Source organism: Spermophilus citellus (genome assembly GCF_964194105.1).
Source record: "Spermophilus citellus genome assembly, chromosome: 13".
NCBI lineage: Eukaryota > Metazoa > Chordata > Mammalia > Rodentia > Sciuridae > Spermophilus > Spermophilus citellus.
In genome coordinates, this window is record NC_138193.1 from 89,925,913 (window position 1) to 89,938,481 (window position 12,569).

Consider the following 12,569-nt stretch of genomic DNA (forward strand, 5'->3'; position numbering starts at 1 on the left):
ATATGCTCTGGTATTACTAGAGGAAATCTGAACTCAGTTGAATAGAATGTTACCTCTAATCCTGTTCAGTTGCTGTCAATAGGATAGCATAGATATAAGATATAGATACATAGAGACACACATAGATACATATACACACAGAGAATGGAATATTATTCAGCCATTAAAAGAATTAAATTCTGTCATTTGCAGCAACATGTATGGAACTGGAGGACATTATGTTAAGTGAATTAATGTATAGGGAATGTCCTAACTTATAGGTGGAAGCTAAAATTGACCTCAAAAAAGGTAGAGAATAGAAAGGTAATCATCAGAGCCTAAGAAGCATGGGAAGTATGAGGTAGAAGAATATATGGTTAATGGATATAGGAATGTAGCTGAGTAGAAGGAATAACTTCTAATGTTCCTTAGCACAAGGGGATAACTATGGTTGACAACAGCACACAAATATTTCAAATTAGCTAATGGAGAAGATTTTTAATGTTCCCAGCATAAATAATTGATATATGGCTTCGGTCATAGATAGGCCAATTACCTTAATTATTGCACATGGTCTATATGTATTGAAGTGCCTCATTGTACCTCATAAAAATATAACTACTCTGTTAGTGAAAAATGAAAATTTTTTTTAAATAAAGGTGACCACCACCATATTGAGCATACACCTTTTTTTTTAACAAAGTGCACTTAACAATATACATTTGTTATCTCTCACTCTCCTGATAACCACACAATAAAGCCAACACCCTCCTTTCCCAACTGAGGAAGCTGAAGTTACTGAAAGTTAAGTGACTTGCCCGAGGTTGCAGAGTTAAAAAATGGTGGTGCCAGCATCACATGGAGGTATTTCTAGTTCCAAAGTCACATCTTCCAATCTGGTAAAGGCGGAGGTTGTGGGGGAGACCCAACAGATCTTGTCCAAGGTGTCATCTATGGCAGACGACATTCACGTGAAGGGCAATTTCCCACAGGACTCTGGAGAATTTGAAGAAACATAAAAATATGTACAGGGAAATATGAGGCCAGAGGCAACACACACAGATGTGAGCATTTCTATTTTGTCAGACTTTTTTTCATAATGGATCAGTATCAGTCACTACTGCAGACTGTAACTTAAATTTGATATAAGCTGTAATTAATTTTAGGCACTTTGACTAACAAGCCACACATTTCTTCCACTCAAATATGCATCATAGAATACAGAGGAATAAAAGTGACTGTGCTTTAGGTACAACATTGAATGAATCCTCATTCATCATTGATTTTAAAGCAAAATCACTTGCAAGCTTTAGTAATTTAATAGTAGAAATCAATTTTTGTAACATACTTCACAGCTAATTATGATACATCTTGCTGTCAACAGTGCAGTCAGGGAATCATTCATGTGGCATAGAGTTGGTTCTCAAACTTTGATCTTATTTGATGAAAGTAATGCTTTAATTAAATTAATGTGAGTTACCAAATTGAGTATGTAAGTGACAAAGTTTTTCTCTCTAACCAAACCCTAGCCAGGCTCTTCTGAGCTCTCTCTTTGAGTGGTCTTAAACTTGGATTCCTGTGTTCTTTCTTACAGACTCCAGTTTTAGCAAGAATCATGTTTAGTTCGTTTAGCCAGAAGTCCCATATATAATATCCAATAACCCTTGATATCTGACCAGATTCCTCAGCCTCCACCATGCTCAGGGTGATGTCTGATCACCCAAACACGCCTCCACCACCAAGACTCTTGGCAGGTCAGCTTGATCAAAATGTCCGCTACCCCTACTGTTCCCTCTTAGTAATCTTTCACCCATTGACCATCTACCCAACTTCACTCCTTGACTATAAACTTACTCCTTAAATTGAACCAAAACCCTTTTCCCTGAAACTGCCATCAAGCCAATGGTACATATTCAATTTGCTGCAGCTACACAGAACTTTTTCACTATCGCTTACACATGACAGTCCTAAAAATACTTGAAGAGAATCATCACATTCCTTTTTCTCTCCAGGCTAAACACTGCCATTCATTTCAATGATTTATCCCACAATGTGATATTTTAGTCTCACTCTTCATGTTACTTCTCTATTTTTTTCTTGTCTCTGCCTGCTTTCCCGGATGCTTCTTTCATGGTTAGCATCTACAACAAGTGCTGCTGTCTTCTGTAAATTTGACTTCTCAATAAGCCTGACCTTGACATTCTACTGGGCAAAACCAATCATGACTCTTCCATTGTTACCATTTGCACTTTGGATGTTGATATTGCTGCCATCATGCTAAAATTGTAATCGAAAGCTCAGTCCTTGTCTCCGATGCCAATTTAATAAGGAGGACATGATTTTGAGAAAAAGAAAAAAAATTTTATTGTTTTTCTAGCAAAGGAAAAGCATAGTCAACTCCTGTCCAAAAGCTGGGATCTATGGTAATGGGGTCGGGTTCTTTATTTCGAGAATTTGAAGAATAAAATCCATGCACATGGGTCTAGGGTTGTGGCTCAGTGGTAGAGTGCTTACCTAGCATGAGTTAGGCACTGGGTTCAATTCTCAGCACCACATAAAAAAACTAAGCAAAATAAAGGTATTGTGTCCATTTGCAACTAAAAATATTTTTAAATATGTTTTTAGTTGTCAATGGACCTTTATTATTTATTTATATGTGGTGCTGAGAATCAAACCCAGTGCCTCACACATGCTAGGCAAGTGCTCTACCACTGAGCCACAACCTCAGCCCCTACAACTAAAAATATATATATTTTTAAATCCATGGACAAGAGGGTGAGAGCAAACTAATAGGATTTATTAGACTAATAGAAAGAAAGCAGACCTCCCAAAGAGGGAAGGGTCTCGAGAAAGGGATACCTAAACTGGCTATTGTCTAGGGTTTATACAGATCTATAATAAGTTTAAGGAAGTAAGCCCCCTGCTCAATCCCGGGTAAGGCATTCAGTGTTCACAAGGTATTCGTGCAGCCTTTAGTTCAATCAAAATATCAATCAGGCATTTTGCCTTGTTTGGAGAGGCATGGACCCCAGTCACACAGATCCTGATTTTAAAATAGTCTGGTAAGTTTCTTAGCAAATATCTGCAGGTCCTATTTGTGCTCTACTTCTCAGGAAATTACCCAGGGGCCCATCTCCCTATCCTCCTTGTCTTCTGTCTTCCTATTTGATGTTCATTCTGTCCATTCCAGAGAACAGGAATCTTTTAAAGAAGCTACTCAAAGACTCCCTTCCAGATGTTCCCAGTAGGGGGATTGATTCATTTCTTAATTTGGGAGATAGTCACTTCCTAGAAATGGTGACTTTTCCTTCTGATGGTGGAGGTGTGCTCAAGGACAGATAACTAGTCCTAGGATGGTGAAGAAAAGATAACCTTGTCTCTCTAATCCTGTTAGTGAAGGGGGAAGAAGAAAAAGAGGGGGGAGGGGAGCACGTCCCTTTTAAATTAAGCCTCAACGCAAGGAAGGCTATATTCAAACAGTGAAGTGGGCCACTGTTACAAAATGATGGGTTTTTAATCCGTGTTCTTGGGGGAGTTCAACAGAAGTGCCTCAGGGCACAGAGGAGGACAGAAGTGGACTCCTCCCAACTCCCTTCAATCAGAGCAACTACATTGTGATCCAACTCTACCTCCAGCTTCTGCAGTGAGATTTCTGACAGTTATTTTAAAGTTTGAATAACATCACCCTATAACAAAGAGAAAAATGACACAAGGATGTTCAGGGGACATCAGGAATTCAAGGAGCCAATGAAGTCCCATAGATATATGTAGGCAGGAACACTCTGTCCCAGAACTCAGCACCTTCTAAACCATCCAGCAACTTGAGATCCACGTACCAATTGCATTAAGAGGGTGTTGCCTCTGCTCTTAACACAGGCGAGCGCCTCATCCCCAGTAGGATGAGCTCCTTCCTGGCAAGACTCGGTATAGCCAGCTCACTCCTCTTAACTGACACAGAAGGGCAATTCCACAGTATATGGCAGAGGCACTCCCTAAAATTAATAATATATGATGCTCTATTTTCATTCCTGAAGGAAAAGATGAAGGTCAATGGATATTTTCACCTGGGCAAGGGTAAAATCATTATATGAAGGATTAATTATGTTAGAAATAATAAAGTGACACAAGAAATCAACATGTGCTTGAAGTGAGTGGACAAAGCAAATTTTTACTTCTGGCAGAAACAGGGAGCTACACGGAACCCGGCTAGGAAGCGCACCTTGGCAGGTAGCCCACCTGCTTTTATCTCCAACCTAATGCAGCGCTGCCCTTCACTCTGATTGGAGGAGTTGGGGTTTCCATTCTACGTGATTGGCTAATTTTAGAATTAGGGCAGGCAAAAGGGAAGGGCTTACAGTTGGATCCAATTAAGGCTGACTACTATATTCTGAAAATGGACTATCTGACTTTTCTATTTCTCATAATTATACCTTCAGTCCCTGTTGTTTTGTGCTCTTACATGTTAGATTAGGTATTGAGAGTAGGGAATTAAAAAAATAGAAATACTTTAACCTGTTCTGTCTGGGCTTGATTTCCTAAAGAGCTGATGATCTACCTCTTAGGTGCTTCACATTCTAGTCTTCGAAGCAGTATATTGCATCCCCTCTGCCAGGTTCCCCACCTCCAATTCATTCCTCAGGCTACAAGCAATCTCCCAACATCTTCACTTCCCTATCACTTATGAAGTCACCAATAACCTACTGACTGTCATATCCACTGACTCAATTCTCAATAAAGATCTTGGGGACCACAAACTTTTCCATTTTACTTTCATGTGTGTGTGTGTGTGTGTGTGTGTGTGTGTGAGAGAGAGAGAGAGAGAGAGAGAGAGAGAGAGAGAGAGAGAGAGAGATTGACCTATTTTCAGAATTAGATATCATCCACCATTTTTTTCCTCTAGAAAAACTTTTCTCCCAGAGTTCCTGAGATTCTTTACCCTACTTAATACTTTCAGTCCCCTTTTCTCAATTCTCTTCCTTTTGCCACACTCCAGTATTTTTGCCTTCTATCCAGATGACTCCTTCACCACAAACACACTTTCTCCATCATTGTATCTATCCCCTCCTGTATTATCATTATCATTACCCTACTGACTTCAACTTCAATGCCTCTACTTCAGCATCCCAAGAACAAAATCCATGTTTACCTGCCCTCTAAACATTCACCTTGGTGTCCCATGGCACCTCCAAAGAACTCTTCTACCTCCCTAAACTACTCTCCCCTACATTCCTACATCATTAAAAGTAATGTTATTCCCAGTGATCTAACTTGTGAAATGGGAGGGGTCCTTTCAGCTGTTAATGCTCCCCAACTAGCCCCACATCAGCCAGTGAAATAATCCAGAAAAAAAAAGAACACAATTTGCTTCTTAAATGACACTTCTTCCTTTGAGCCGTATGGAAAGAATGCCATTTCATACTCTTTTGATTAAAATGCCATCTGAAATGGCATATTAAAATCTCAGTTTTAAGAATTGTTAATGAAATTATATAATTTTGAAATTGAATATGTCAATCAAGTAAAAATATACATATTTTTATAAGATGTATATATGATTTTTGGTACTGGCAATTTAATCCAGTAGTACCAGGGGTACTTTACCACTGACCTACATTCCCAACCCTTTTATTTTTTATTTTGAGACAGGGTCTTACTAAGTTTCTGTGGGCTAAGAAACTAAGTTGCTGAGACTAGCCTCAAACTTGTGATTCCCCTGTCTCAGTCGCCCAAATTGCTGGGATTACAGGCACATACCACTGCACCCAGTAGTTTTATGTATTTCTAATGAGAAAAAGAATAATAAGTCAATCTCATGCTTTTCTTAAGATAGGAATTGATTCTCTCTTACTTCTCCTGAATCTAATATCAACATCAGGATCCTTTACAGTCAGTGTTCTGGAGGAAACTGAAAAAAAAGGGGGGGGGGGCAGAGTTATATTTAATATTAAGTAAAATATAATAATAAAAAAGCTGTATGCACAGACCAGTCTCTGCATGGATTTAATTTTCACATTAAATCACATTAAAAGCATGGTTCATTATAAAAAATATAGATATATATAAAACTTTCCTTGCTTCTCAAGAACAAGAAAGGAAATCCACCCACTCAGACCTCAAAGAAAAACTTCTTAAACTATTAAAGGACAAATGAGAATGGTGGAAACACAAGGTTAAGTGATTAATTCTATCAAATTGGGCCCACTATGCTAACCCCCACATGCTTTCTTTTCCAAAAAAACAATTTACCTGCAGTCCTCCCTGGCCTAAGTGGACAGGATATGTCACATTCTTTAGCAAACTACCTACTAATTGCAGGTGAAATGCAGGCCCAGAATAATGTTGATAAAAAGGATACAAGTTACCCTGAAGGAAGAAACTTCTGTGACCAGGACCTGAAACTCTGGGAAATAAGAGTAGTTCCTCCTAACCATAAATCTTTAAGAATGTGTGGTTAAGAATCCAATTAAAACCGGTCAGCATGGGCCAAGGTGACCTAGAGTTGCCAAGACAGTGGGGACTTGAAAGTCTGATGTCACCTTGCTGTCAGTTAAAAGTCAAGAAGTGAGCCTGGGCAGGACTCTGGAAACTTCTCTAGGATCTCCAATAAAATTGGAGTGCAGAAGGTGCATATTGCCCTTCTCCTCTGAGAGAACCCACTCTCTCCCTTGAGAGTGTTCCCTTTCCCTTTTTCTATTTCTTCAATAAACTCATTCCTGTTACTCTGAGTGACATGTCTGAAATATTTCTGACTTGATCACAAGAATTGAGATTTGAAGAGGTGGGTAGGTCTTCACATTGCCTCAGTTTCTCAGAAGTTCCCAACTCTATAGCAAAACCATTTCTCTTTTCTGATTTTCCCCAATTCATTAAACCTTCCCCTTGACAAAAAAAAAAAAAAAAAAAAAAAAAATCAGTGATTCAGAAAGCTGAAATAGGAGGATCAGAAGTTTGAGGCCAGCCTTAGCAATCTCAGTAATTTACTGAGACCCTCAGAAACTTAATAAGATCCTCTCTCAAAACAAAACAAAACAAAAATCAAAAATGACTGGTAATGTGTCTCAGTGGTTAAGCACCTCTGGGTTAATCTTCAGTATAAAATAAAATAAAAATATCTCTGCATCAAACTAGCTATGCCCTCCACCACACCTTCATTCACCTACCCCTCCTAAAGCCTGGGGCAAAAGGACAGTCAGTGTAGATAATGAATGATTGGGTCAGCAAGATGGGGGCTGGTTTAAAATAAAATACTAATACCTCCAGAGCACTTTCCCTTTCTCCAATCTGTTGCCAAGGTAATCTGCCTTCAGGGAATTGTTCCTCCCAGCATGAGTTGTTAATTAATGTCCCCTGGACAGCTTCTTCCCTGCCCTAGGTTACTCCACCTGAGCTTTGTAATGTTTTGAACAACCAATAAAAAAAAAAAAAAAAAAAGAAAAAAGAAGAAGGAGGAGGGGGCTTGAGTGAGAAGAAAGAATAAAAGGGGCAGGACACCTCCACTCCCTGCAGCATCAGCTTTGGACCCTCTCCTCCGAGGAGAAGTTTCTCTGCACAAAATAATTACCTTTAATTTGAAAGAGTGGGAGAACTCTTTCTTTATGAGTTAACCTTGCTCCACTATATCCATTTATATATAGTATGTAGCTGAATGGCAACTCATCCACACCATCTTCTCACTAGTGTCTGAGTCTGGAGGAACACAAAGGAACTCACGTTCAGAGTTTTCTGTCTCCTCCAAAAAAGTGCCTCTGTCACATCTCCATACACCATGTATAGTGCAATGCTGCTCTGAAGAAGTCCCTCCATTTCCACCAAAAGTCAAAATGCAGTATGACTTGCAGAGTGCAGTGGGAAAAGCTTGGTGTTATGCTCAAATTTGGGACCCCCAAAAGACCACCAGAGACCAAGATCCATGTAAACAGCAAAGAGGTGTTTATTTCAAGCTAGCTCGGTCCTCCGCGGGCACACAGCAACTGGTGACACTGAGAAGCCCTGAACCCAGGGTTTGCAGCAGTTTTATACACTCTTTGGGGAAGGCAGGGACTTCACATACATCATAGCATCTCTCAGCAAATCATCACACACGGCGGGAAAATCATAAAACAACTCTAAAACATGATTAGCACATTCACTGGTGGGAACAAGTTGGGTAAGGGTTAGTACAAGAGGGGATTTGTTTGAACTGATTGGTTTAAACCAGGAGGGGAGTACATGCTGAACTACATGGTTTCCCAACACGTTATCAACCACCATAAACTACTGGGAGGGTCATCTAGCATCCCAGGTATTTTCCCTGTCTCATGCTGATTGGTGGTTGCTATGGGGTTGCTATGGGTCCTCACCCAGCCTGACTGAGTCAGGGACACTTGGCTCAGCAGATCTCTCCAGTTATTTGTAGATAAACAACTCAGCAGGGTGGGTATGTGCCCAGGAGTGCTCTGTGGGTCTTTCCAAGGACAAGGGTCACGCCCCCTTCCTTGGACAGGCTTTGCTCTGAAGTAGAGGCTGGTTTTTCACTTGGCACGTCTTCTCTCCTCAAAGGCAACCAGAACTAGTGAAAATTATAAAAATTCAATCATTTAACGTCTCTTGAAATTCCTCCAAAACATAGAGCAAATAAAGAAATATGCAAAATCTTGTTGAGAACAGCAAGATACTGTCACTCTTGAGCCATGATTCCATCCCTCCCTCCCTCATTTTCATGAGAGAGCTATGTCATTAATATGGACTAAGCATTTGTGTCTGTTAGCACAAAAGAACCGAGCCGGGTGCAAACTTCATGGGCCAGCAGAGCCTTTATTCAGCAATGGAGTCATGCCTCTGAAGGACCCACTTTCCTGATGTAAAATTAGCCACCAGCCAAAGGGGGAGTCTGTGCTTATATGGGTTACACTGAGAGGTGACTGACAACTGAGTGTGTCAGTTTGGGCACTCAGGAATTTGAAATGTTCTTACTGGGAGAGATGGAGGGTCTGGGTCAGCAGTCAGTATCTGGGGTTTGTCTTTACTGGGCCAGAGGGAGGGTCTGGGTTAGGATTTGTCTGGGGAAGGATCAATGCTTTGGTCTCTTCCCAGAGACTGTCATTCCAGGCTTGATGGTTTTCTCCTTCCCAGGCCTTGTTTTGTTACTGGGAAAGGATGTATTGGAAAAGGATCAATGTTATCAATGTGTTGCTTTCTTCCTCACTCCTTCTTTCCAGGCCACACTATTTGGGGGTTTGTCATTTTCTATATCTAATAATGTCTTTCCACATTAATAAATGTCAGAGTTCATTGAATAAAAATAAATTCACAACATTTTCATCAGTGACAGTTCACTAAACACTTGTGATCACCTGGTAGTCATAAACCAGGCAATCACAGATTATCTTATTCCAATCTTTACTTCTAACACCTATAACACTCAAGTCATGTGTCACACTTCATGCAAATATATATGTTACAGAAAGGCTAACAAAAGATTAAGGCAGCCCCAGGAGTTCAGAAAGCTGAACCCAGAACAAAGGCAGAGAATAGATACAAATACGGTCACCATAGGTAGTTAGGTAAGATTAAGAACCAAAGAACTTGTTCAGGGTGCAGAGCTGCCAAAGCACAGGAATATATTCTAGGCCAAGGTCTGAACTGAGAGCAGTTTCACAGTGTCAGGGTGGAGTGGGACTTGTGTGGGAGAAACTGCATTCTAAGGCCTGAGAACAGACATTCAGAGGTTCATCACTGTGGCAATTTTCCTGAGCAAGGCTCATGATGAGTGACCAGGTGAGGAGGTCAGGGGGCCTACGAGTTCAGTCTCAAGGGAGGCTCCTCCTTTAATGTGTCTCCAGTGAGGGGGTTGCATCTGGTAAGATTGATAAACTCCCCTGTCTGGTGTTCTTGATAGTAATGTTAGTATGCCCATTTGTCCAAGTACTCCTTGATATAGTTTGATAAGTGGGCACATATAACTTATTTGTCACTTTTTGCCTTAGGGTAGTGCTGGGCTGATGGTGGTTATTTACTTGTACAAACAAAGCCTGGAGTCATTCTACCTTGGTTGCACTTGTACTCAAAATAGAGTAACTCATGGCAAAACTACTGCTTTACATAATGGGAGTTTGGGGCACAGCCTGAAAACTGCTATTTTATACATCATGGAATAACGCAAAGCAGGGTATTGCCTGTTATCCACATTCATCCCTCTAGCTCATCATGAACAAAATTTCAATCTGGATGGGGGTGGTTAAAAACCTAGGGCTACTTGTCTTCCCAGTCCCAGAGGATATGGAATCTCCCCAGGAGAGACATGCTGCTAGCATTGCACTTCCTCTAACTCCTAGCTCCTTGTGACAGAGGCTAAATTTCAGGTGAGTGTTGCAAAACGTTTGAGGGCTCCCTTCCTCTCCCCAGCCCCTACTCATAGGGTTGGAGCTCTACCCCTGGCATAGCAGACCAAGAATACTGTGGCCCTGATCACCTTTATCCACTCAAAATAAGGATTTCATGTCAGGAGATGTAAACCAAGACCAGAAAACAGCTCACAAAGCAGGGAAGCTTCTCCAAAAAAAACAAGCATACCCTAGCTCTAGGGTATGACTCAGAGATTTTTCCCAGAGTTAGAAATGACAAAGATTAAAGGCCCTCCTTCAAAGAAATAGACTTTACTTGGAATACAGACAGATATAAGGATGCTCTCAAAAACAATGAAGCCTCTAGTGGTAAGCAATTAAAAGGAGGCTGGTAGATTCATAACAGAAATGAGCTATATCATAGGTCAGGTAGTTTACCAAAGAGGAACAAGGCAAAGACAGCTAAAAAGAACCTTAGTGGATGAGAAAAACCTAAAAGACTGACTTCGAAACTTACCCGTGCAAAAGGATGAAAATTTAAATGGATTACACTATGGGCTTTGTCCCCAGGATGCTATTGAAAACAATAGGTCATTCAATCAACAATTAGTGGAGCCTAGCAGCTGAATAGATACCAACCAAAGGCAGAAAGCTTAGAAAAGAGATGAGGAAAGAAATACAAAAGAGGTCCTGGTAAAAAAAAAGATGCATTGTCATTGCAAGATGATTGAACAGAGGAAAAGGCAGTACCATCTCAGGAGTCTTCACACTTTGGGGGAAGTAAACTTTACTAAAATAGTCTGTCCATCCAATCCACTGAATAAATAAATAAGCAATTGAGGTGGGGGTGGGGGAAAGCCCAGGAAAAGGGCCAAAGGAAGAGAGTGGGAGAGGGGAGGAATCCATATCTAGATGCTACAAGAGCAAATTAAGAAACATGCAAAAATAAAAATAAACATACATAGAAAGAAAAGTAGGCAAGTAGGCAACCAAGATGTCTGTGACAGGGTCCAGAATTAGGACAACAAAGATTTTAACCCCAGCTATTATCATATATTCAAAAATAAAGAAAACCATGCTTAAATTAAAGAAGGTATGATAGCAATATTTCATCAAATACAGAATTTCAATAAAGAGGTAGAAATTAGGCCAGGCATAGTGATGTACACCCGAAATCTTACTTGGAAAGCTAAGGCAGGTAGATCACAAGTTCAAAGTGAGCCTGAGCAAATTTGTGAGATCCTGTCTCAAAATTAATAATAAATAGGGCTAGGGATATAGTCAGTGGTAGAGTGCTTGCCTGTGAAAAATAAAAAAATCTGGGGTCCATTTTCATTTAAAGCATTTAGCTTTAAATGTAGAATTACTGGGAATATAAAAAGAAAATATCCAAAGGGGAAATATAACAGAGTGATTACTAGCAGTTAACACCTGTGTGTGACAGATGCACAGCTCTTTGAGGTAGGATGAAGGGGTCAGGCTGACCAACAGAGACAAACTCCCTAGGTGCCAAGATGCACCCACCTTAAAAAGCCCTTCCTACCACGGAGAACAAAGGGACGTGGACACAACTAAAGGTACATTTCTTTAAATAACCCAATAGGAGAAAATAAAACCTACATGACATTCGGGAAGATTGTGTACCCCATAGTACTCAGCCACTGAGGAACCAGGGAGGGATCCTGTGCTCTAGGGGATAGAATGCTCTGGGTGTGCCTGCTCCTCAGACCAGATCTTGCAAGACCATCATCAAAACCTTGCTTTGTCTGTACCTCGTGTCTCTCAGTCCAGTCTTAAGGTTTGGGCAGGTGAGTGGGTTTCTCATATTAGCCCAGCCTGTGCAAGGCCCTGGATTTACCACAGGAGAATGAAGAAGAAAGGGGAGAGAAGGGAAGAGTGGAAAGAGGAGTGGGGAGAAAACAGAAAGACATCTGTTGGGGAAAAGACACCCTGAAATGACTTGTGGCTAGCAGACCTGTTTCACAAGCAATACCAAAGGAAGTTCTTCAGGCTGAAAACAGTTGCTCTCCAACAATAATTAGAATGCAACATGCATAAACAAAAAGTACCAGTAAAGGTGATTATGTAATTATAAAAGTTTTTTAAATGCATGGTTTCAGTCCTTTTCCTCTTTATTGATTTGAAAAACAATATTTGTATGAAACAATATTTTTTTTTGCATGCTTAGGCCTATTTGGGGATGAGGGGTGCAAAAGGACAATTGGTATAAGTAATGAATGATTGGGTCAGGAAGACGGGGGCTGATTC